General features: G+C 48.5%; 1 protein-coding gene across 2 annotated transcripts in view; it reads right to left on the minus strand.

Moving 5' to 3' along the window:
- Positions 1-21,022, minus strand: part of wu:fa11c10 (protein FAM110A) — a 45,832-nt gene extending 24,810 nt beyond the window's left edge. Inside the window, exons 1-2 of one of the 2 annotated variants that reach the window (XM_056273228.1) lie at positions 20,946-21,022; positions 13,466-13,569 (exon numbers count right to left, since the gene is read on the minus strand). The gene's annotated coding sequence lies outside the window, so the exon portion shown is untranslated. Of the gene's footprint in view, positions 1-2,132; positions 2,258-13,465; positions 13,570-20,945 lie in introns of those variants that run through there. The other variant, XM_056273229.1, reaches the window with a different exon arrangement.
- Between the last annotated feature and the right edge of the window lie 236 nt (positions 21,023-21,258).

The following is a 21,258-nucleotide window of genomic DNA, read 5'->3' on the forward strand; positions in this document are numbered from 1 at the left end:
GCTCTCACCAGCCATTACAGGTCCAGCCGTCCCTCCTTTCTGTTCTTCCTCTCTCATACCTTTCCTGCCCCTCGCCACTCAGCCCCCCCCCCAATGTCTTTTGTCTACCCATCACCTTTCTACTCTGATCTTTCCTCTCCTACTCTGTAATCCAAGTCGTCCCTGCGCCGGGGGGACATACTCCAACACAAACCTGAACATCACAGCCAGCCCCCTGGCGATGGTAACACCATCACTACACACACACACACACACACACACACACACACACACACACACACATGTGCACACCTGCAGAAGTCTTCACCCGGCCCCGGCTGACACAGAGGAGAGAGGTGGATTAAGGTGTGTTGGTGTTACGTTGTCCAAACAGGTTGTGATCTGTGTATCTGTGACAGTGACATGCGCAGACAGACACACACTAAACCACGATGTCCATTGTATCAGGTCAGTGGGTCATAAAAACACACACAGATGTGCGTGAATACACACAAACCGCTTCATTCAGAGCTTGTTATTTTGATCTAATGGATGCGAAAAAACAATTACGTTAAAAAATTTAAATGTCAGTTAATTTTTTTAAAAATAAAATGCATTTTTTTTACTTTTATAAAATAAAATGCAAAAAATATTTGTAAAAAATTAAATATCAGTTAAAAAACATTAAAAAAATTAAAATAAAATGCAAAAAATTATTTTACATTTTTTTTAAATAAAATGCAAAGAAATTATTTTAAAAAATTAAGTGTCAGTTAAATTTTTTTTAAAATTTTTTAAAATAAAATGCAAAAAAAATATTTTAGATTTTTAAAAATAAAGTGTAAGATTTTTTTAAAAATTAAACGTCAGTAAAGTTTTAAAAGAATTTTAAAATAACATGCAAAAAAAATATTTTTTTAAAATATTCAAAATAAATATTTTAAAAAAATTTAAATGTCAGTTTGCATCCAGTAGGTCAAAATAAAGAGTGCTTCATTTTGCTCTATTGGATGCAACAACAACAACAACAAAAAATCTCTTTTTATAGTGGTGAGTGAAACTTACAGCACAAAAAAAAGTCACAGCAAAGGCAGCTCTACCTCCCTGCTCATACCAAACTCATAAACTACACTTGCTTGCTTGCTGGTTGTCCATCGTGCCCGATGATGACCATCTTCTTCTATTTGTGGGTCCTTTGAGGACTCAGATAGCAGAAGATACCTGCGCAGAGATGGTTTTTAAAGTGGCATGGGGGGTGCGCTTCTCCCAACGCCACATGACTTGATTGTAGAGGAGATGGTTCCGATGGCAAGGGGGATCCCTAGACGACTGGCACCTCCACACAACTGCAGGGGGCTGCCGGAAATCCAGTTTTTCGGAAACCGCCTCGAAGCGTGCCGCCACAGCTTGCTTTTCTGTTGGGGTAAGCTCCCTTAGCCTTATGTCTTCCCAGACTCACCCACAAGGCAGCGGGACAGTGGTTGATAGGTGCCAGGGCATGTCCAACAGGGTGGGCCTGCACACCATATCTCTGGAGCCCACTGCTGCTCCGAGATCCCCTGCCAAGTTAGCCTGGGGCCGCAAGACCCCAGTTACCACGTGTGGCCACAGGGAGGCCTGGCAGTAGTCTTGGTGAAGGAGAGGCTATGTACTGCCAAGGGAAGGCTTACACGCTAGGATGCTTCCCTATTCGCCACAAAGGCTAGCCAGCGGCAGCAAGCTAAGGGCAAGAAGGACACAAGCGGGTTGGAAGAACATATGCACCTTCCCTCCAACTACACACTGCTGCACTAGACGCATCACAACACCCTGTGTGTAGGTACACACACACACACACACACACACACACACACACACACACATTCCACAGATGTGACTACCCATCAGGCCAACATCTCACATTACCACTCAGATTACTTAACAGCATGCCCCAGCATGCCCTGCCGCCATCACAAGCCCTGCCACACACACACACACACACACACACACACACACACACACACACACACACACACACACACACACACACACACACACACACACCCACACATCGCTCGCTCTCCCTGGGTTGGACGGAGCCACAACAGGGAAGCAGTTATCTGAAAACACACAGCCAGCAACACATTCATCTGTTTAATGTGTTATTAACTTACCCGAGACAGCCAGCGTTGACACGAGCGGGAACATTTGGGAGGAATGGGAAAAACGTGTACAAAACATTGTGCTGCTGAGGGAAAACTCAGGGAGGATCCCGCTGCTAGGGAGCACGAGCTGCTGCTGCATACCTACAGGACAGAAACTACCTACTAAACGTTGCATTGCAAGCTGGGAATCTGACTATTTCTGTGCCCATTTCCCCCCCTCTTTTTTATAAGTGAGGACAGACGGTGGTTAAAATTCAAAATTTCTGAAGGATGGCTAAGCGGGGCGGGTGAACGCTGCTGACATTCAACGATTGTTGACGTTGGTGTGTGCAAACGATCCGCGGAGGCGCGGCGCAAATATTTTGGGGGCTTGTTCAAACGGCGAGATCTTCAGCAGAAACAACATGGGCTGTTTGAGAGTCCCTGACCTCCCTTTCTCAGCCACGACCAGCCACATAAACTTTACCCTACTGCTGCTGCGGAGAACACCAGGCATTCAGTGGAAATGAGGAGCGATGGGCTTTCGGTGGGGCGTGGGGGGTGACGTCATTAGGGTCTCAGTTGGCCCTTTAAGTGAAAAAGATTCTTATCCGGACCCCTCTATTGAAAGCTTACCTTCAGCTTTTAGTTGCAGACGCTGTTCTCCCCGTGAAGAGTCGCCCCACAGAGGTGGCCTAACCAAACACACACAGCACTACACACAGCGCTACACACAGCGCTACACACATCGCTACACACAGCGCTACACACAGCACCGAGATCAACAAGACCACAACTGAGACGACACTTGTAACCACATCAAAAGTTCACTCATCTCACAGATTTATGTCAAATCAATCAAATGAAGCCAGAGAACCTGTTACTGCAATGCAGAGCCAATGCAGGTGGAGCTGAAGTGTTGACTAAACGGGCGTCCGGGTGGCATGGTGGTCTATCCCACTGCCTACCGACACGGGGACCGCTGGTTTGAACCCGCTTGTTACCTCCGCCTTAGTCAGGCGTCCCTACAGACACAATTGGCCGTGTCTGCGGGTGGGAAGCCGGATGTGGGTGCGTGTCCTGGTTGCTGCACTAGCGCCTCCTCTGGTTGGTCGGGGCACCTGTTCGGGGGGGAGGGGGAATAGCGTGATCCTCCCACGCGCTACGTTCCCCTGGTGAAACTCCTCACTGTCAGGTGAAAGGAAGCGGCTGGTGACTCCACATGTATGGGAGGAGGCATGTGGTAGTCTGCAGCCCTCCCCGGCTCAGCAGAGGGGGTGGAGCAGCGACCAGGAAGAGTAGGGTAATTGGCCGGATACAACTGGGGAGAAAAGGGGGGGGGTTGGATATTTTGGCTTTGGTTATGCCACTGGAATCTGTTTCCAGGGCTGCGTTGTAGAATGGGTTAATGTGGCGAATGCTGCACATGATGCAGTGCTTCTGGCGAGTCATTGCTGTATCCAAAACAAACAAACAAAAGTGCAGAGTGTAGACATGTGATTCCCCCCCCCCCCCCAGGATGAACCCTCTATGACGTTGTTGATGAAACCAGCCAGTGAGTGAGTCAGAGTAGTGGGAAAATGTGCGTCGAAACACTGAAATTTCCCTGTAAGCCTCTACGTCGATGACTCCGTCCTGCAGCAGGGACCACTGCACATAGTCTGCAGGGACACGGACGTGTTGACCAACCATCTGGACTCTTGTGTAACAGCATGGGTCTTCCACATGCAGTGCTACACACACACACACATACACACACACACACACACACACACACACAGAATGCCGATTGTTTCAGCACCAGTGAGTGGGTAGGGCATAGTTTCGGGGCAGACTGGGCAGGGGTGGGTAATAAGTGCTGGCTGAGGAGACCACTTGCCTTGTTGAAGCAGCCTGAGACACGTGCAGCAGGGCCGGCCTCGCTACCCTCACCCTCTTTTCCCTTCACTCTCTTTTTCCACACGCAGCCAGGGAGCGTCGCCCTGTGGGAATGGAGGGAGGAGGGGAGAAGGGAGGGAGAGCGTGGGGCGGAGGCAGACCTGCACCGCGGCCTTTATTTGCCAAAGGGTGAGGAGGAGAGAGAAAGACATGAGGTGTCCTGTAAAAGCTGCACAAGCAGATCCACACATCCAGGGCCACACTGCTCAACACTCTCGCCAGCTCACAGCGGGGGTGTCTCCATTAACACACACACACACACACACACACACACACACACACACACACACATATGAACGTACTCGCCGCCACGTCACAAATAACGACCTGATGTAGCAAGCCTTCGACAAACACCAGCTCATCAGACCAGAGCTCTCGTCTCGTCCTCCCTGATCAGGTTTAATTATCTGTCTGTCTTTCTAACTGTCTGTCTGACTGTCCACAGCTCTGGTCCTAGTCATGACGCTGACCTAGTTTATGTGTGTGCTGATTGCACAATCAAAACAGTGGCAAACAAAAACACCCCTGTTGTGGAGCGGTCTATTCCGTGGTGTACCAACACGGGGATCGCCAGTTCGAATCCCCGTGTTGCCTCTGGCTTGGTCGCAGACTGGCCATGTCTGCGGGTGGGAAGCCGGATGTGGGTAGGTGTCCTGGTCACTGCACTAGCGCCTCCTCTGGCTGGTCGGGGGTGCCTGTTCGGGGAAGGAGGGGGAACTGGGAGGAATAGTGTGATTCTCCCACGCGCCACACCCCCCTGGTGAAACTCCTCACTGTCAGGTGAAAAGAGGTGGCTGGCGACTCCACATGTATTGGAGGAGGCATGTGGTAGTCTGCAGCCCTCCCCGGATTGGCAGAGGGGGTGGAGCAGCGACCGGGACGGCTCAGAAGAGTGGGGGAGTTGGCCAAGTACAACTGGGGAGAAAAAAAAGGGGGGGAACCCACCCGTGTCTCCCCTAATTATAAAGCGAATTTTAAGTGAACTTTTGAAATGTCGCCAAAATGAAAATGTGAATTAGGCGCGTTTCCACTAGGCTACGCCAAGGGTAGCTTGGCCAGACACTGGCGGTATAGGCTACGTTACGCATGGCTGCAATAAACAGAACAGAAGAAGAGGAGAGCTCTTCCGGAGTCTGTTTCAGTTGAGGAAGTTGTGTTTGTTCTTTCATGTTGACCATGCTTCCTGCTGTCTAAAGACCAAGACCGAGAAACGTGTGTTATGAGCATATCCGAGAAGACGCCGACAGAGGAAACAGTAGGGATGTGTACTGGCGAGAATCGGGCGATACGATACATATCACGATGCCGGGGTCACGATTCGATATATTGCGATATATCGCGATACTGTAAGAAGGGCGATATATTGGGATTACATAGGCCTGTGTTCTTTGTGTTTATGCTACTTCCTGTCTCAGTTTACGTTGTTGTATTGGAGTGGAAGAGTCAAATGGCTGAAGATAGATTACAACACTGCCATCTAGCGGTCGTGAAGTTACACACAACACACAACGTTTGCCACGAACCTTCACATGTACTACTACTACTTTCGGCTGCTCCCGTTAGGGGTCGCCACAGCGGATCATCCGTTTCCATTTCTTCCTGTCTTCTGCGTCTTCCTCTGTCAAACAAGCCACCTGCATGTCTTCCCTCACCACATCCATAAACCTCCTCTTTGGCTTTCCTCTTCTCCTCTTCCCTGGCAGCTCCATATTCAGCATCCTTCTCCCAATATACTCAGCATCTCTCCTCCACACATGTCCAAGCCATCTCAATCTTGCCTCTCTTGCTTTGTCTCCAAACCGTCCAACCTGAGCGGTCCCTCTAATATAATCGCTCCTAATCCTGTCCTTCTTCGTTACTCCCAGTGAAAATCTTAGCATCTTCAACTCTGCCACCTCCAGCTCCGCCTCCTGTCTTTTCGTCAGTGCCACTGTCTCCAAACCATATAACATAGCTGGTCTCACAACCATCTTGTAAACTTTCCCTTTAACTCTTGCTGGTACCCTTCCGTCGCAAATCACTCCTGACACACTTCTCCACCCACTCCAACCTGCCTGCACTCTCCTTTTCACCTCTCTACTGCACTCCCCGTTACTTTGGACAGTTGACCCCATGTATTTAAACTCAAATGCCTTTGTCACCTCCACTCCTTGCATCCTGACCATTCCACTGTTCTCTCTCTCATTCACGCATAGGTATTCCGTCTTGCTCCTACTCACTTTCATTCCTCTTCTCTCCAGTGCATACCTCCACCTCTCCAGGCTCTCCTCAACCTGCACCCTACTCTCGCTACAGATCACAATGTCATCCGCGAACATCATCGTCCATGGAGACTCCTGCCTGATCTTGTCTGTCAACCTGTCCATCACCATTGCAAACAAGAAAGGGCTCAGAGCCGATCCTTGATGTAATCCCACCTCCACCTTGAACCCATCTGTCATTCCAACCGCACACCTCACTATTGTCACACTTCCCTCATACGTATCCTGCACCACTCCTACATACTTCTCTGCAATTCCTGACTTCCTCATACAATACCACACCTCCTCTCTCGGCACTCTGTCATAAGCTTTCTCTAAATCTACAAAGACACAATGCAACTCTTTCTGGCCTTCTCTATACTTCTCAATCAACATTCTCAAAGCAAACATTGCATCTGTGGTGCTCTTTCGTGGCATGAACCCATACTGCTGCTCGCTGATCATCACCTCTCCTCTTAACCTAGCTTCTATTACTCTTTCCCAAATCTTCATGCTGTGGCTGATCAACTTTATACCTCTGTAGTTGTTACAGTTCTGCACATCGCCCTTGTTCTTGAAAATCGGTACCAGTATGCTTCTTCTCCACTCCTCAGGCATCCTCTCACTTTCCAGGATTGTGTTAAACAATCTAGTTAAAAACTCCACTGCCATCTCTCCTAAACATCTCCATGCCTCCACAGGTATGTCATCAGGACCAACTGCCTTTCCACTCTTCATCCTCTTCATAGCTGCCCTCACTTCCTCCTTGCTAATCCGCTGAACTTCCTGATTCACTATCCCTACATCATCCAACCTTCTCTCTCTCTCATTTTCTTCATTCATCAGCCCCTCAAAGTATTCCTTCCACCTTCTTAGCACACTCTCCTCGCTTGTCAGCACATTTCCATCTCTATCCTTGATCGCCCTAACTTGCTGCACATCCTTTGCAGCTTGGTCCCTCTGTCTAGCCAATCGGTACAAGTCCTTTTCTCCTTCCTTAGTGTCTAATCTGTCATACAACTCACCATACGCCTTTTCCTTTGCCTTTGCCACCTCTCTCTTTGCTTTACGCTGCATCTCCTTATACTCCTGTCTACTTTCTTCATCTCTCTTACTATGCCACTTCTTCTTTGCCAACCTTTTCCTCTGTATAATTTGCTGTACTTCCTCATTCCACCACCAAGTCTCCTTGTCTTCCTTCCTCTGTCCTGATGACACACCAAGTACCTTCCTAGCTGTCTCCCTCACTATTTCTGCAGTGGTTGTCCAGCCATCTGGCAACTCTTCACTACCACCCAGTGCCTGTCTTAACTCCTGCCTGAACTCCACACAACAGTCTTCCTTCTTCAACTTCCACCATTTGATCTTCGGCTGTGTCTTCACTCGCTTCCTCTTCTTGGTCTCCAAAGTCATCCTACAGACCACCATCCGATGCTGCCTAGCTACGTTCTCCCCTGTCACCACCTTGCAGTCTCCAATCCCTTTTAGATGGCGCCTTCTACATAAGGTATAGTCCACCTGTGTGCACTTTCCTCCACTCTTGTATGTCACCCTGTGTTCCTCCCTCTTCTTGAAATATGTATTCACCACAGCCATTTCCATCCTTTTCGCAAAATCCACCACCATCTGTCCTTCCACATTTCTCTTCTTGACTCCATACCTTCCCATCACCTCCTCATCACCTCTGTTCCCTTCACCAACATGTCCATTGAAGTCCGCTCCAATCACCACTCTCTCCTCCTTGGGTGCCCTCTCCACCATGTCGTCCAACTCACTCCAGAATTCTTCTTTTTCATCCATCTCACACCCAACTTGCGGGGCATATGCGCTGATAACATTCAGCAATAAACCTTCAATTTCCAGCTTCATACTCATCACTCTGTCTGACACTCTCTTCACCTCCAGCACGCTCTTGACATACTCTTGTTTCAGAATTACCCCTACCCCATTACTCCTCCCATTCACACCATGGTAGAAGAGTTTGAACCCACCTCCGATACTCCTGGCCTTACTCCCCTTCCACCTGGTCTCTTGCACACACAGTATGCCTACCTTTCTTCTTTCCATCATGTCAGCCAGCTCTCTCCCTTTACCAGTCATAGTGCCAACATTCAAAGTTCCAACTCTCACCTCCACATGCCTACCCTTTCTCCTCTCTAGCTGCCTCTGGACATGCTTTCCCCCTCTCCTTCTCCTTCGCCCAACAGTAGCATAGTTTCCACCAACACCCTGCTGGTTAACAGTACCGGTGGCGGTCGTTGGTAACCCGGGCCTCGACCGATCCGGTATGTAAGTCTTATTTATGATCCGCATATTTGATTTGGCAAAGATTTTACGCCGGATGCCCTTCCTGACGCAACCCTCCCCATTTGTCCGGGCTTGGGACCGGCACTAAGGATGCACTGGCTTGTGCATCCTCAGTGGCTGGGTTCACGAACCTTCACATGTAAACAATTAAAATCGATATAGTGGTTTTGAGAATCGATACAGTATCACGAAGGATAATATCACGATACTCAAGTGTATCGATGTTTTCTTACACCCCTAGGAAACAGCTGATCAGCCATGTGAGCTAAATGTTTGCTATGTCACAACTTATTCAGCAAAGGTGTTTCCATCTCTCATTTAGTGCCTTACTCTTTTTTTAAAAAAAAGGGGAAAACCACGTCAAGCGAGCGTAAAATTTTTTGCACAATTGAACAAGTTTTTTCAAATTTTGCCATTTCCATAGAGGTTTTCTAATGTGATACTTCAAAATGCGTATACAATACATTATAAGCAGATGGGGAATACAATGTGATGTGCAAGGGTACACAATGCCATTCTAAAGAACACCAAGACATTGGAACCAACGCATGTAGAATAGTCGCTGATTATCTGTAAGTAAAATGGGATCACCTATGTAGCCATGCATTCTGCAGCCAGCGCTTAGAGTAGGACACATACTGCCCATGTTTTGCAAAAATCTTGCAAAGTCGCTTGTTAAGAAACTAAAGAAATTATTTGCATGCACACATTTTTTATACATGTGAGCGATTCGAGTTGTGTACTACCATTAAAAACGAGGAACATTAAACACACAGGGCCTTGATATGACACTGAGAGCACACAAGTATGTCAGGCTTTCCTCTGACAGAGTGGTTTAAGGGAAGTTTGCCTCCAGCGCCGATCTTCCCCCAATCAGACCAGAGGATCTGTTTGCATCCGACCACCTCCGGAGCCCTGAGCAGCTGACCCCTCAGTCAGACCGAGACGGAGCTGACAAGCTGGGGGCACTGAGTCCGGATGACCTCATTCCTCAGGGAGACACTGCCCCAAACTGGGAGCAAGCAGGGACCAATGGGTGACGGGGGGGGGGGGGGCTCTGGTCCACATGGCTGCTGCTGTCTGGAATATTTGGGCCAGAGGGGGCTTAACTTCACCAGCAAATGGGAGGCTTGACGAGGTGCAAACTTTACTCCTAAAAAATTATGCAGACAACACCAGTTGGTGGTGCTCAACCGTGTGCCGTGGAGGGCCATCTGTGTGCAGGTTTGAAAACAGTGGAATCAGCTGGTTGTAGCGTTGCGTTGGAATGAAAACCTACATACACACGGCCGTCCATGGCACATGGTCGGGCATCGCTGTGTTATGTGGAATTTGCAACACATATTTTGTTCATTCATCAAGGCCAAAGTCTCAATGTCGCTTGTGTTGTTTTAAAGAGTAGGTGAACACCCGTTTATAGCCTGTCTACACCTACTCACACTTACGCAGAGGATAAAAAAGGGGTGTAGATGAAGAACAACATGCCCAAACTTCTCAATCACAAGTCCATCCAGAGTGCTTAAGTGGCATGTCGTCTTTCTGCTCGCCTCATATTTTATTATGAATATAGTAAAATTATATTCCGGTGTGGGAAGATGGCGGCATGAATGCATGTTTGCGGCGGCCTCACCCAGTACCGTCCATGCATCTTTGTCCACGTCTGCGTGTAAGTTTGCCTTCGTTTGTTGGCTGGGAGAGCTGCTGCTGGATCAGCTGGGGGAGCTTGGTCTGCTGCGTCCGGTTGGCTCTCGGACCACGGCCCTGACCGGAGCTGCAACTGAGGAGGTAACACCAAGGACGGTCTGACAGAACGCGGAAGCAGGGCAGGCTAAGCTAACTGCTAGCCCATGCAGACCGGCAATTCCCATAACACCGAGGGTGATCTGGCGGCGGCCTCGCCTGGCGTTGACTGTGGTGTTTTTGGTGTCGTCGTGTGGAGTGCGGGGAGGTGTGTCGAGGGTGTCTGGCTGGGTGAGGTGTCATTGGATCTGCTGGGGGAGCTTGGTCTGCTGCGTCCGGTTGGCCCTCGGACCACGGCCCTGACCAGAGCTGCACCCGAGAAGGAAGCACCGAGGGCGGTCTGACAGGATGCAGAAGCAGGGCAGGCTAAGCTAACTGCTAGCCCATGCAGACCGGCAGTTCCGACAGTCATCCTGGATGGCGTTCGCTCTCCTGGACAGTGATTTATTTTATGTGTTAGTTTGGATATGTGTGTTCTTGTAGTTCTTGTCGTTTCTGGAAATGTGTTTCTGTCTTTGTGTTGCACTGCTGTGGGCTGGGGGGAAACGATACAACAAATAAAGTGCTCCTGGTTCCTGACTGTTTTAACGCGCTGGACTCCATCGCGTGTCGCTTTCGTCATATGAGTCTCGCTGCCCTTGATGCCCCATGTAACATAAAACAGTTAAAAAGGTTGCAGGGTGGGAAGGGGGTTGATTGTGATGTGGATTCTATCCTGGGAGAACGAGAAAGCGCAGGCTCTCCCCCTCAAAGCTGCCTTTTGTTGAATTTGTCACCACAGCATCAGTTCTGCCATACTGGGGAAATACCAACATGTTTTCAGCTGGGAAAAAGTAAGAAAGAAAGAAAGTGTTTACTTCATCTTTAAAACGATAGCGTGTATTACTGATCGAGAACAGCCTCTCATGCACTCCCCAGTACTGTGGAGTGGACGGGTGTGTTTTTGTTTACGGTACATAAATGTGCATCGTCTCGGTGCATCCAACATACAGTATTTGCATTACGTGCAGCACTAATGTGCATGCTCGCATTCAAGTACTGTTTCAATCAAGAGTTCGAGTGCTTTGAATTAGGCTGCGTGAAGCCAGCATGCGTTTCTGTGTGTGTGTGCACCACATAACATGACCCGAGCGCAGCAGATTACTCGGCCCGGTCTGTCTGACAAGCCGTGTGACAAGATGACTTCATCCCCGTGTCACAGTGGAGAATGCTGCGGCGGGGGCCGCCCGGAGGACGCGGGCCAGGCCGCCGCCAGCGCAGGGAAACAGAAGGACACTGAGACAGACGGAAAAAAGAGAACTAGAAAGAGGAAGGTGAAGCGCTAGGACGTGATAAAGGAAGAACAGTCCGGAGATACTTCAGATACTTCACCCTATTGCGTATAAAGGGAAGCACAAATGCAAGCAGGACTTTCATCCAAGTCCTCAAAACAAATCAACAGAACCTTCTTAAATGGATTTTCAGGGCGTCTGGGTGGCGTAGCGGTCATTCCATTGCCTACCAACACAGGGATCATGGGTTCGAATCCCCGTGTTACCTCCGGCTTGGTCGGGCATCCCTACTGACACAATTGGACGTGTCTATGGGTGGGAAGCTGGATGTGGGTATGAGTCCTGGTCGCTGTACTAGCGACTCCTCGGGTCGGTCAGGGTGCCTGTTCGGAGGGGGAGAGGGAACTGGGGGGAATAGCGTGATCCTACCACGCGCTACATCCCTCTGGTGAAACTCCTCACTGTCAGGTGAAAAGCAGCAGCTGGAGACTCCACATGTATCGCAGGAGGCATGTGGTAGTCGGCAGCCCTACCCGGCTTGGCAGAGAGGGTGGAGCAGCGACCGGGACGGCTCGGAAGAGTGGGGTAATTGGCCAAGTACAATTGGGAGGAAAACGAAAAGGGGGGGGGGACAGATTTTCATTTGCATACAGATTCAAAATTTCAATTTCAATAACTATCGGCACTCAGATGCGCTAGACAGACAGACAGACAGCAACAATGATGCAGAGAAAAAGAGATGTGGCGCAGTCAGCAGAAAGACGGAGCGCTCTGACGGAAGCCAGACCCTGATGTTGTGAGAAGCCAGGCCAGGCCTCGAGTCTGCGCCTGGGAAAGGCGATGAGTAATATTTCATGACTGCAGTTGAGCAGTTTGGGACTTCACCCAACTGCATCTATAAACCAACACAACAACCAAACTCGAATAAAGTTCACACTGCTGGGAGAGTAGAGTAAAGCTCTACTTACCCCCCCCCCCCGACTACAAAACATACGTTTTCTGAAACTGTATGGCAAAAGAATCTCTGCAAGAGAACTACAACCTTCTGCTGTGAGAAGGATCTGTGAGTGCTTGTGCAGCACCGACGCAGATTATGTTATTATAAACCGCACTATCATTCTCTGGCCACGTGGCGTGATGTGCATGATGGATGGTATGTACGTTCGGTTGGAAAAATGCTTTCCACATAATCACGGGTTGCCTTTCATAAAGACATCACGGACCAGATTGATGACTGTGATATGGAAACCATCAGATGGCAGGTATGTCGAGCAACATAACATTACCCAACCCGGCATCCACCACAGTCTTCAATTAAAGAGGATTTCCTTACTTTGGGGCAGACAGGAGGCAGTCACAACATGTCGATGGCCCCTCAAGAATTGGCACACAAATCTGACACTGTTAAATGTTCAACACTACAAACCCCATTAAACTGGTTTCCCTCAGTGGGGGTCACACAAACATGTAGGAAATGCTAAACATGCACACTTCCTGTCTGTCATCGCAAACACAACGGGTCTATCATTACAGTGACGGGGCTTGTACTTGCATACTTAAAGGGTCAAACCATTTAAGGAGCATCCCCCTCAGGGCTGTATTATGTAGACCAGTGTTTCCCAACCCACTCCTCAAGAACCCCCTATCCTGCAGACTTTCATTGTAACCCTGCATAGGTAGCCCTGCTTGTACTTACTCAACCAATCATCTCACAGCACTTCATTATGCAAGCTGTGCAACATCTGACATAAGTCGGTGCTGATTGGTTGAATAACTACAAACAGGTACCTATTCAGGGTTGCAAAGAAAATCTGCAGGATAGGGGGTCCTTGAGGACTGTGCTGGGAAACACTGATGTAGAACGTACCTTTGATAGCTGCAGTGGTGAGCATCACAGACCTTCACACAGCACAGACAGAATCCGAAGCTCGGTGTCCAGTCGACCGGTCTTCAGCAGCCAGACTCTGCAATCTGTTGACAAATTCAGAAATCAGAAATTGAGTAAGTCATAAGAACTGGACCAAGACCTGTAGATGAGATACTCTGCCGTCATTGCAAGGTGCAATAAAAGACCGGTTGCTGCAACTTTCCTGCCCCTGCATGATTATGGTGATTATGAATGCCCCTGCCCATCATCTTCATTGGATACCCAGAGCTCTGGGGTTCATCACTGGGTTTAAGTCCTTCGCACATCACTGTACTCTGTATTCCTTAGCCAAGTGGTCTTCTCTCACCATGCATAGATCCATTCATGGGTTTACATTAATCAATTCATCCATTCAAATGTATTTATCTATTTTATCCATCCATCCATCCATCTATTATCTAAGCCGCTTATCCCAATTGGGGTTGCAGGATGCTGGAGCCTAGCCCAGCAGTCATTGGGCGGCAGGCAGAGAGACACCCTGGACAGTCTGCCAGGCCACCACAGGGTTGACACGTTCATACCTAGGGACAATTTAGTACGGCCAATCCACCTGACCTACATGTCTTTGGACTGTGGGAGGAAACCGGAGGCCCCGGAGGAAACCCACGTAGACACGGGGAGAACATGCAAACTCCACACAGAAGACGACCCGGGACAACCCCCAAGGTTGGACTACCCCGGGGCTCGAACCCAGAACCTTCTTGCTGTGGGGCAACCATGCTAACCACTGTGCCACCGTGCCGCCCCTAAAGGGCAGCTGCGGTAAGGACTCAGCCTTATGTGGTACACGTTCTACCAGGTGAGCCACCGGGGTGCCGGTATTGATCCAAAACAGCCAAATGTCCGCAAAGCACAAAGCACAAGATGAAGAAAAGTCTATTCTACCCCACCAGTAGATGATGTTTGTCTAGTTTGTTGCACAGTGATCGCACATTAGATTTATTTTATTTTATTTTCAATCTTTTTATTGCTTTTTGAAGCTTTGCATACAAAACATTGTTGTATACACAAACTATCCAATTGAACTGGTTTCATACATACTATATAAACAGAACCTGTTATAGTGGGCTATACAAATAGTATAGCAGCAACAAGAACAATTATCAACCCCTATTCCAATTAATCCTTACCAATTACTCTTACACCCACTAGCCCAATAACTCCTCCCACCCAATTTACATCTATTTTTAAGTCTGTCCTTGGTTTCCTGCTTTCTTATCCGTGTTTTTGCATCTCCTGAAACCTCGGCAGCTAGCGGGTACTATCACAGGACTATCTGATGCTGTCGGTCCCCACGGTCCACACTGAGCTCAGCAAACAAGGCCTTTTCTTACTCGGCACCTTCTGCCTGGAACTCACTGCAAAAGGACCTAAAAGTGCCTAACGTGATGCCACTGGGGGACTTTAAGAAACTCATTAACTTGCACATGATGGACTCCACAAGCACTTGCACGTGCACAATAGCCTTTCATGTTGTTTTAACTGCACTGACTTGTTGAGTTATTTGTGTTTATTTGTGTTTCTTGTATTTTGTGCAACCTACATGTCTGTGTGCTGCTGCCGGCTTGGTCAGGACTCTCTTGAAATGACACCCCCTTGTCTCAATGAGACCTTCCTGATTAAATAAAGGTTTAAAAAAACCAATCCATGACGCAGCTCGCACATGAGTAAAAGAATTTAGAAGCGGGTAAAAAGGTATTATTGCACAAAAAAAGTAAACAGGATAAATATTTGAACAGGGAATCAATCCCAGATGCCAAGTAGCATCACAGTGCTATTCAGTAAATTATAAGGGAAAAGTGCGATTTGTTTCAGTGCCTAATCGCTTGTCGATGTTGTTTGTCCGTCACAGCGGTGAGGACCATCTAGTCATCCTGTATGTGGTCGATTTCTGTGGGTGCAAAGATGGCTGGGCAGTCCAGTCCGTGCCCTGAATGTTCTTTGGCAGTGTGGGCATGGGGTAGTGGCAGTAGCTGGAGGGTTGCTGGCATGGCCTGCCTGCAGCTCTCTGCTGCAGCAATCCTGGCGGCCTCACATGTGTTTGCACCATTTCGGACAGCTGCACGCCACTCTCCTCTGTCCAGAACTTTCTGTTCCCACAGTGATGATGGTGATGGTGAAGGCCTTTTGCTTGTCGATACAGATGCAAGAAATGCACACTGGGTTGGTAGGTTATTGCAACTCACATTGGGGGGGGGGGGGCAGCCTGGCAACGGCTCCGGAGAAGAAGCGGTTTCTCATTCTGGCTGTACGAGTGTATAAATGGACCTGTATCATTTGCTGGATGGTACAGAAACAAACAAGCGGTACTGTGTTATGATAATGCCGGTCACTGGAGGTCTACGTTAAATATTGAAACGTTTCGCTTAACCGAGCCTACAATTAAAAGATTGTCATAGCAAAGGTATTCATTTTCTAACAAAGTTACTGGCTCACTCACAGTGGAATTCACAGAGAGGTGAATCAGTTCATCCGACACACGTTTGTTGAGAGGAACGTCATCATCCTCTGCGTGACCTCTTCAGTCTCAGCTGACTGCAGGTATCCACACAGGACTGGGGGAATGGTTGCAACCACAGCATTGTAAGACGGTGACAGATGTACTCTTAGCCCCCCCCCCCCAGTTCAGGGATGGTTGTTCCCTCTTAACATAGACGGCCTCTTTGACTCCTCGTTCAAACCAGCGTTCCTCCCTATCAGCAGTACATCTGTCACCATCTTAGAATGCTGTGATTGTGACGATTCCCCAGTCCTCTGTGAATAGTACACATGACCTTTGTAGCTCTAGTTAATGGTCACGTCAATTTGCATATGAAACCAGTCATTGGTTCTGGTCGTTATGCCACTGTATTGTTTATAAGGGTTGAGATTCCTGCAGTCAGTTGAGACTGCATAGCACCTGATACTGGGCTGGATCCGCCCACAGTCCTGCAGATCCGCATAGAAATCTCATCCGCCCGTAGACCGCCTCCCGCCTCTGTGCCGATTCCAGCAGATCATTATAGCAATCATATCCGCTCCTAGACCGCCCCACGCCTCTGGCGAGAGTAATACTATTTTTCACAGCTACGGCGTGGATCTGGGCCAGTTACGGCCCAAAGCTGGTACAGATCGGTAAGCAAGATCCGCACTGGTATTGGCCAGTTGTGCAAAAAGACACCGGGGCAGGTCCGTTTTGCGGCTCCGTGCCAGATGCTGTGATACAACCGGCCCGGATCCGGCCCAGTTTCATTTTGCTGTCTAGATGAAGAGGTCACTTATGCCAATCAACTCGCAGAGGGTCGTTTTCCATTACCGTGACAGTACCCCTCAGTGTAGCTGGTCTGCATTGATTTTGGTACCCACTCCAGTTGTTTCGGAAGCTCGACAAAGGTGGTACCAGAAAAGTGGTAACACTTACCAAAATGACGGTACTTTCCAGTAATGGAAAAAGAAAAAGTCGAGCCGATTAGAGCCAATACCATGTAGTGGAAAAGGGGCATTAGCCCCCTCCGCTCGGTTCAGGGATGGTCGTTCCCTCTTCGCACAGATGGCCCCTTTGACTCCCCGTTCAAATCAGTGTTCTTCCCCATCAGCAGTACATCTGTCGCCATCTTATAGTAATGCTGCAGTTGCAACTATTCCCCAGTCCTCTGTGAATAGTACACATGGCCTTTGTAGCTCTAGTTAATGGTCACGGCAATTTGCATATGAAACCGGTCGTTGGTTTCGGTTGTTATGCCACTGTATTGTTTATAAGGATGGGGGCACCTGCGGTCAGTTGAGACTGAAGAGGTCACTTATGCCCTTTTCCCACTAGGCCCTTTTCTACTACATGGTATCGGTTCAACTTAACTCGACTTTTTCATTTTCCATTACTGGAAAGTTCCAGCATTTTGGTAACCGTTACCCCTTTTCTGGTACCACCTTTGTTGAGGTTCCAAAAAGACTGGAGCGGGTACCAAAATCAGTGCAGACCAGCTACACTAAGGGGTACTGTTACAGTAATGGAAAACGACACTCTGCGAGGCGAGGCGAGCCAGTACCATGTAGTGGAAAAGGGTCATAATTTAGATGAGTGATGAAACGTTTCTCCCACTACACATTGTGTCCAGATGAACTGATTCAACTTTCTGTGGTTCTCCTAACTGGACTACTGAGCATGCATAAAGACATCTCAGTGGAATTGATTTTAGAGTTAAGAAGGATTTTTAAATGCGCTTCACTGCCAAGGGGGTTCCACCGTAACAATCTGCAAAGCTTTTTCACAAGGCACACACATGAATAAGACAAGAAGGGTAGTGTTACTAGCACAGTTGTGTTTAGGCAACATCTTCCAAATTCATTACATAACTGGAGCTCATCTCCCATTACCGCGCACAAGGCAGCTCGATGTGAAATTATACCCCCTGGACAGGATAGTAGTGGGTTGCGGCCTTCAGTTAAAACCCTCTGTAATTTATTTTCCAGACTTTGTCTACTCCACTGTCGCCGATTTGATGATTCCCCCTTGCCTTAGAGAAGCAAAGGAATCGTTGCGAGAAATTGTTTCTTTCATGCTTCGAAAGCATGAAAATGTGAATAACAGCAGGCAGTTGTGCTGCAATGTTGTATGTGTTCTGAAAAAGAAAAAAAAAAGACTTTTGGAGAACGTCATGTTTACTTTTTCCTCCATCAAGAAGCGGGCAAAGGTCTTTTTTCTAGCAGACTTATTATCTGAGCAGTCGGCGCAAGCCCACATTTTCAGGATTAATGCTACTTCTCCACACGAGCCTCGAGGACACCAAGCTGACGAGCTAACTGACTCTTCTCAGCCACAGGGTGCACATTCTTAAGCTGGGAACGATTAAGCAAGAAAACTACAAGCGATGTATAGGTTGTTGACGGCAAGAGAGAACAGCTGTTTGCAAATCCATTACGATGGCTGCGAGCCACTACCCAAACCGCCAGAGTGGTTATCCCCCCACCCCCCCGTCGAATGCTTATCACATGGGAAAACTACATCGGTCAAGATTCGCTGCTGAGGTGAAGCCGTCCTTTAAAAAAGGGACCTTAGCCGACTCTGAGCTGAGGCCCGATGCCATTTCAAAGAGTGTGGTAACCAGTAAAAAGCCCAATACAGGAAAAGACAGCCAATTCCCCCAACAATATCTGCCAGCCCTTCGCTTCCTGCTCAGACTGAGGTGGCGGAACTGATCCCCCCCCCCCTGCTGAAAAAGTGTAAATAAACCAATGTGGACGGTGAGCGTTCGAGGCCTCATATGACCTTTGAGTTGAACTTGACTCACATATCCCGCAAAGCACAAGTGTACTTCCCTCTACTTGTGCAACAGACACAACTCCTCCTCACACCTCTCCCTTCACTGCTGGGAATCAAAGAATCCAGGTTCCACAAAAAGGTTTCCATAAAGCACTTCAGCACTAAAATGATCTGTCAAGTGGATTAATTAAAGTTGGAACTGGAACAGTTTTAGTGCTATTATACGTACGTTCCCCACTGTTTGGATAACTGGGGCCTGACCACGTCAGTGAAACGATGAAGTACAAAATTGCAAATGCTTTACAGTAAATTCACATCTCATTCACATCATCCATCCATCCATTACCCAAACTGCTTATCTGGCCCTCAGGGTCGCGGGGATGCTGGAGCCTACCCCAGCAGGAGACACCCTGGACAGGCCACCAGGCCATCGCAGTCACTCACATAACTAGTAGGATATTTCAAGGAACTGTAAATAGCGTTTCCTTCCAGGGGATCTACTGAGTAGCCCATCTTCAAATTCAAATTGCTTTATTGGCACGACCATAACAACATACAGTATATATATATATATATATTTTGACTGGGCTCCATGTGAGATGTTAAACAGCAGCCTAGAAGTCAACCCTTCTCTGACCTGCACGACGTGGAGTTTGGTCTTGAGGGAAAGTTTAACCCACGAGGCTACGTCCCACATTCACCGCTCGTGAACTAACATGCACGCGCGACCCCTTACCAAAAAAGAAAAAAAGTATACTTGAAGTTTATTTTATTAAGTAAACTTCAAGTAAAGTTCAAGGAAATGTACTAGTAGTATACATGTAAGCATACTGAAGAATAATTTTTGTTTAGTATACCTCTGATAAGTAGTTAAAAGGTAAACTGAAAGTATACTCACTGATTTTCAGTGTAAAACAAGTATACTAAGAAGTATACCTGAATACACTACTTTTTTGTAGGGTTACCAAAACAAGCTGAAGTTACAGAATCAACAGTTTGGTTTGGTAACATTTCAGCCAAGTTAAACCCACAAATAAACAGACCGGTCCACACAGCAAGGAAGGTGGAGGTGATGGAGGGAGGGAGGGGAGAGAGCAACCCCCCCTCCAAATGTAAAGAAATCCCCAGAAGAACTCTATGTAAAGGCAGAGAGGGATAAGATGGGAAAGTACAGCAGCAGGATACTGCAGTAGAAAGCATCTTTTACGCCCCTGGTACACAGCACCTCTGGCGAATGGGGTCCTCGTGCTACCGAGTACCATAAGCGGACAGCAGAACCCCTATCGGAGGAGCGCCGTGAGGAGTACGCAGAAGTCACGAGCCATATGAGGAGCAGAATACGGTTCTGGATACTTCGCAGTACACCGATTTCAGTGAGAGGTGGACACGGGCGAAGACCGCCGGCAGCAAAGCCCCTGTCAGAGGTAGCAGAAGCAGTGCAGTATGATGGTTTTAACATATCTGGAGTGTTCTGTCCTTTCACTGATTTTGACCGTGGTGTGTTTTTATTGATTCTCCATTACATGTTATTGTAAATAAAGTTCCTGTGACGTTTACGGCTATAGGAGCCTGCTGACCCCTCTCGCGTCCAGTGTTCCGGATATGAACGGCTCCCGTCCGGTGGACGCCACAGGGTTCTAGTTGGACAGGAAGTGGTACCTGGACAGGTGTGACTCTCTCTACCAGCCAATCTGCCAAACTCGGGACGTGAGGAGGGAGTGCCATGACACTGGGGGGGGGGGGGGCTGTGTTGGACCTATCTGAATGCACTTCACTGTGTCTGTGCTATGCACTCCACGTGTGCATTCTCATGTGGCGGGTCTCTAAGTCCAAGACAACTGCCCCTCGGGATAAATAAGGCCATCTCGATGCACTAAGGTGCACGCGCGGAGGGGGGGGGGTCTGCTCCAAAACAGAAAAAGAGAGAAACTCGGATCACAACCCAACACGGGGAGGGTCTCCATCCTCTGCTCTTAGCTAGTGGCTACTAATGAGTCTGTCGGGCCACCTCGTGCCGTTTCCGACCACGCTGACTGACGGACCCGCGCCTCGTGCGACCCGTTACAGTAATGTTATTTCATATAATACGTGCACGGATATTATGTTATACAATACGTGCACGGTTGTCCACAGACGCGGCGGTGCGTCGTCTGGTCTTTAATGTAGTCCGGTTCAACTCACCTGGGCCCCGCTGCGCTCTGGCACGACTCGCAACGCTGCACAACGTGGCGACACGACACGACACGACACGACACGACACAACGCGCCCGCCCGGCCGAGCCTGGCCACGCTCCCGCAAGCGGCGCGAGCACAACGTTCGATGTTGGCGCGGGCGAGACCACACGCAGACCACAACAGCAGCCTTTTATTAAACATTCAAAACAAAAGCGACTTACGGAGAAATGTACCCATACACCAACGTCATCCATACGTCCCATGCTAAGGTCATTGATACAGGGTTGGCGTGACTCTTGACTACGGGGTAGTTTCTTAA

This window comes from Lampris incognitus, chromosome 2, assembly GCF_029633865.1.
Source record: "Lampris incognitus isolate fLamInc1 chromosome 2, fLamInc1.hap2, whole genome shotgun sequence".
In the NCBI taxonomy this organism is placed as follows: Eukaryota; Metazoa; Chordata; class Actinopteri; order Lampriformes; family Lampridae; genus Lampris; species Lampris incognitus.